Source organism: Galeopterus variegatus, unplaced genomic scaffold (genome assembly GCF_000696425.1).
Source record: "Galeopterus variegatus unplaced genomic scaffold, G_variegatus-3.0.2 Scaffold210, whole genome shotgun sequence".
In the NCBI taxonomy this organism is placed as follows: domain Eukaryota; kingdom Metazoa; phylum Chordata; class Mammalia; order Dermoptera; family Cynocephalidae; genus Galeopterus; species Galeopterus variegatus.
The window spans coordinates 294,777-300,011 of NW_007726321.1; the positions used below are offsets into that span (position 1 = coordinate 294,777).

Consider the following 5,235-nt stretch of genomic DNA (forward strand, 5'->3'; position numbering starts at 1 on the left):
TCAAAAAAAAAAAAAAAAAAAAAAAAAAAAATCCAGGGCCGGCCCTGTGGCTCACTCGGGAGAGTGCGGTGCTGATAACACCAAGGCCAAGGGTTCGGATCCCACATAGGGATGGCCGGTTAGCTCACTGGGTGAGCATGGTGCTGACAACACCAAGTCAAGGGTTGAGATCCCCTTACCGGTCATCTTAAAAAAAAAAAAAAAAAATCCCGTTCTGGGGCTAATTTCACAATTGTGCTTTTCCAATCCCTGGAAAGGGATCTGCTCGTTTTTTAGCAACAAATTCAGTGACCGTGACCAGGAGGCAGGGGCAGTCCAGTTTATGTTTACCCAGCAACGTGAATCAAGCCCCAGATATATTTACCCAGGAGTGCTGAGGCGCAGGGAAACAGGCGTGAGTTTGAAAGCAGATGAGTTGTGTCCCCTGACGCGGGGAATACTTTCCGCAGCGAGTGGCTCCGGCAGAAAGCCGCCAAGGTAATGCGAGCCGTGGCCCCAGGTGGCGATGCTCCCAGCCACGTGCATACAGTAAATGACGGTGTGTTTGGAGGCCCTGTTTTGGAAAACTGGAAGCTACAAAAGAAGCTGTATTGGGGCCGGCCTGTGGCTCACTCGGGAGAGTGCGGTGCTGTTAACACCAAGGCCACAGGTTCGGATCCTATATAGGGATGGCCGGTTAGCTCACTGGGTGAGCTTGGTGCTGACAACACCAAGTCAGGGGTTAAGATCCCCTTACCGGTCATCTTTTTAAAAAAAAAAAAAAGAAGCTGTATTTACTCACTGATTTAACCAAATGTACATTCTGTTTCTCCTCAAAGGTGGCCACACTCATGTGAGAGCTTCTCTGGGGATCGGTAATAACCAGTATGCACTGTGGGTTGACAAAGGTGGGCACCCTTCAAAGGACTTGTCTAGCTCTCTTAATCCTGTTCGTGATGCCAATTGTAAAGCTAGGTGATCAGGCTAGTTGTCGGGCTCTTTTACCTGCTGGTAATCCTGCCAACTGGGTCGACCATTGAGCTAAGGCCGGGTCTGGAGCCTACAGACCACTGAAGCCCATTCACAGACTGGGTCACAAACCCTTCACATGCCAGGCTGGGTCCCCAGACCCCTTCACGCCGGTCTATGAGCTAGGTAACTGGCCAAAGGTTCCTTGGAACCATAGGTTGGAAAGCATGGCTGCACCAAGCAGACGCCCGAGGCTGACGCCCACCCTCCTGCCTCACTAAACTCTCTCTTTCTCTCTCTCTGTCTCTTTATCTCTCTCTCTCCCTCCCCCACCAAGAACAGCAACAAAACTAAAAAGATACACTGGAGCACATGAGCACTAAGTACACACACACACACATACACACACAATTTGCTTACAAAAGATGCTGAACCACACTCAGCTGGACCCGAGGCGAGGGCCCTGACCAAACTATTCTATTTTTCCAACAGGGCTTTATCATCTGTGAGGGACAAACTGTCCCTCCCCTACCCTACAGGTGAGGAAACTGAGGCAAAGAGGCTAAGTATCTTGTCCAAAGTCACACAGTAAGTAAGCAGCAGAGGTGGTCTTTAAACTCAGGCAATTTGGCTCCAGTGACTGTAATTTTTGTTCCTAAATTATGCTGCTGCTCAGTAAGAAATTCTGAGATTTCCTTTCACTTCGAAGTCAGAAATGGAGCATCAGATCAGGATCGAATTCCTGCTGTTTAAGTTGGGGCGGGCATGTGGGGTGAGGTGGTCAGAAGGATCTCCAGGAAGGAAGGCAACAGGAATACAGCATGAAACATGCCGTGAGAAGTGGGTTAGAGGGAAGAGAAGGGGCGAGCGATAGGAAGTAGAGCTGAAAGTTACCAGGAGGACTCGGGAGACACCAAGAGCGGGGGAATGACCAGGGTTTGAGCAACGAGGAAGAAAAGGCAAAGGAAGAAAGGAGAAGAGAGAGTCAAAGGGCAGATGCTGAAAGCACATGGGTCTGAAATTAGATTTGTAAAGGAGGACTGAGCCAGGCTCGTCATCTGGCTGCGAACAGGCGGGCTTTGGGGTTAAACAGGATACTAAGGAACTAGCTTGGTACAGCACCTAGCACACAGCAGATGCTCAATCAATGTTCAGTGCCCTCCACACCTTATGACTCACAGTCCTGGTCCTTCTGGTTTACAGTTAGAAGGACCTTAAGCCTTGTCTGTTGAAACCATAAACCTTCCATGACAGGCCAGTGGCATGATGATGGCCAGGCCCAGGTCTGAGTTCAGAGGTGAAGGTGATGGCAAGGGTGGGCTCGCGGGGTCACCGCGGAGCAGTTCAAATATCACGCAGGAATCCCTGACCAAGCATGTTGAATAAAGGCATAAATTGGGCATTATTCCTAAGCATTTTGGGAATACAATATGTTATAGCTTTGATATTAATTTGCTAGGGCTGCCACAGCGTGGGTGGCTTAAACAATAGAAATTTATTTTCTTACAGTCCTGGAGGCTGGAAGTCTAAGATCAAGCTGTGGGCAGGGCTGGTTTCTCCTGAGGCCTCCCCTTGGCTTGTAGACGGCATCTTCTCGCTGTGTCCTCACATGGTTGTCCCCTGTGTGTATCTTAATCTCCTCTCCTTACAGGGACACCAGTTAGATTGGATCAGGGCCCACCCTAGCGACCTCATTTTAATCATCTCTTTAAAGACCCTATCTCCACATACGGTCACATTCTGAGGTCCCGGGGGTTAGGACTCAACACATAAATTGCTCAGGGGGTGAAGAGGAAACACAATTCAGCCCATAACACCTTCCCTTCAAAACCATTTTATCGTATTTAAGAACAAAACACTTGTGCGGCCCTCAGCAGGGGCTGGTGAGTTTGCAGGACTCACCTCGTTCAATCTGAGGGGGCGGTGCTATTGGTGGCCCCATTTTACAGCTGCAGTGGCACAGGCACAGGGGGCAAACCAACTTGCCCAGGTCTCCCATCTAGAATGTGGTGGACCTAGCATTTGACTGGCCACCGCACGCAGAGGCAGGAGTCCTGAGTCCCTTTCTTGCAAGAGACATAGCTCTTCTTCCAAAGGATGCGTGGGACTCTAATAAGGTGGGTTTGTTGGCTTCTCCCACTTTTAAGATGGCCAGCTTGCTTGCCTTCCCTCGACCGGATTTCAGAGTCCGCCGTCTCTTCCTCAGGAGGGCGCCCAAGGAAACGGCCTCAGCCGCACACCCAATAGCGTGTGCCCAAGACTAATCCCCAAATATAAGAATTACAATAAACATAAGGAATTAAAAACCTAGAAATAAAATCCTTTCTTCTGTCACTCCCTGCCAGTGGAGAGGATAGACGCAAGTGACGTTTGTCAAGGCTGTGGTCCCGCTGGGCATGTGCCTCGTCACATTCCCCCAGGAGAAGGGACCAGGTGGGAAGCAGGAGGGCAAAGAGGTCGGGTGACTGCTTGAGGCCCCGGCCCACGGCAAGCTGGGGTTCCAGCTCTGAAAGGAATCCAGAAGTGGAATGATCTGCTCGTGGAGTACTGAAAATACTCCAGCATTCCAACAGAAAGGAGTAAAGACCAGGCACACAGACCAGAGCAGGCCTCCACAAGGGTCCTGGCAGAATGTCTTCTGAGTCTCCTCATCAACGTGACACACCGTGCAGGAGCGTCCCCCTCAGCTGAGCACACTGCTGCTGCTGTCGTGAAATTCTTCCTACTTTGTACGGGGCGCCCGCGTTGTCATTCTGCACTGGGCCCTGCAAATGATGGAGCGGGTCCTGCACTCGAGGGTGACCATTGGAGACATGAGCACTGTGCCCTGCTGGAAGAGGGAACCCATAAAGGTCTGAGAACAGACTAGGAGTATGGACAACTGTAATGGGTTCACAAGAGAGTCAGAAAGTTTTATAAGGTTGTTTTTTTTTTTTCCTTTTTGTCTTTTTTACTGACCGGCAACGGGATCGCAACCCTCGGTGTTGCACCCGCACCGCGCTCAGCCAGTGAGCGGAACTGGTCTCCACATGGGATCCGAACCCTCGGCGGGAGCGCTGCCACACTCCCAACTGGCGCACTCAGCCTTGACATTTTGAACTCTGCTCCGTTTTCCCTGTAGCTACCAACATCCCCTTTGAAACGCTTTATGATCAAACTAATCAGAATAACGTGTGGGTGTGTATTTTAAAGTCCCTGTTTAAAGTTTCACCCCCAGCATGACCTAACAAGGCACTAACCCCAAACCCACTTGATAGAAAACTGAAAATAGGGGGAAATATTTATTCCACATAGTTATTTCACAGAGAGGCCATAAGATGAGTTAATTTTTGACACTTGTAGGTGTAGTTTGCATTTTGGGACAGTCTGGGCTAAAGGTGTCAGTGTGGGGATCTATGTCTAGCCCTCTCTTAGGGAGGCTGTTCATCCAAGATTCTCCAGTAAAAAGGGTGTCCCTGCCTACATGTGCACTGTCAGGCAGGTGTGCCTACAGGGCTCACTGCAAATATGATTTACAGAATCATAATAATGAAAGCAAGGACTATTGATTTTGCTGTAGGGAGGATGGGAGATGGAAGAGAACTCCTTATTCCTACTTAATAGTAATCATTGGGGGCCGGCCCGGTGGCGCACTGCTACAGTGCGCTGCTTGGGAGTGCGGCGGCGCTCCCGCCGAGGGTTCGGATCCCACATACAGACCGGCTGCTCACTGGCTGAGCGAGGTGCGGGTGCAACACCGAGGGTTGCGATCCCGTTGCCGTTCCCGGTCTGGTACGGATGCGACACTGAGGGTTGCGATCCGTTGCCGGTCACGAAAAAAGACAAAAAGGAAAAAAAAAATAGTAATCATTGGATGTTATCTAAAACTTAAAAATATAAACAATAAAAATGAAAAAGCCAAAAAAACTTAAAATATATATGTATTGTGTGTATGTGTATATATACATGGAGGTTATTTAGGCAACACGGAGGAAAATAGAAGAGATTTGAAAGTGGCTACCTTTGTTCAGCTGGACCTGGAGGTGGGCAGGTGCAGTGGAGTCTGTTAACTGACTTTTTATCTTTTTTTTTTTTTTTTTACTGACTGGTAACGGGATCGCAACCCTCGGTGTTGCACCCGCACCTCGCTCAGCCAGTGAGCAGCCGGTCTGTATGTGGGATCCGAACCCTCGGCGGGAGCGCCGCCGCACTCCCAAGCAGCGCACTGTAGCAGTGCGCCACCGGGCCGGCCCTGTTAACTGACTTTTTATCTTTTTTTTTTTTTTTTTTTTTTTTTACTGACTGGTA

The 5,235-nt window shown here is 49.6% G+C and overlaps 1 long non-coding RNA gene across 1 annotated transcript in view; it reads right to left on the reverse strand.

The window, feature by feature from the left end:
* Positions 1 to 2,766: 2,766 nt before the first annotated feature.
* LOC103585019 overlaps positions 2,767 to 5,235 on the reverse strand; it is a 3,650-nt gene continuing 1,181 nt past the window's right edge. The window contains exon 2 of the long non-coding RNA XR_550034.1: positions 2,767 to 3,778. This is a non-coding gene — a long non-coding RNA (uncharacterized LOC103585019). The remainder of the gene's footprint in view (positions 3,779 to 5,235) is intronic.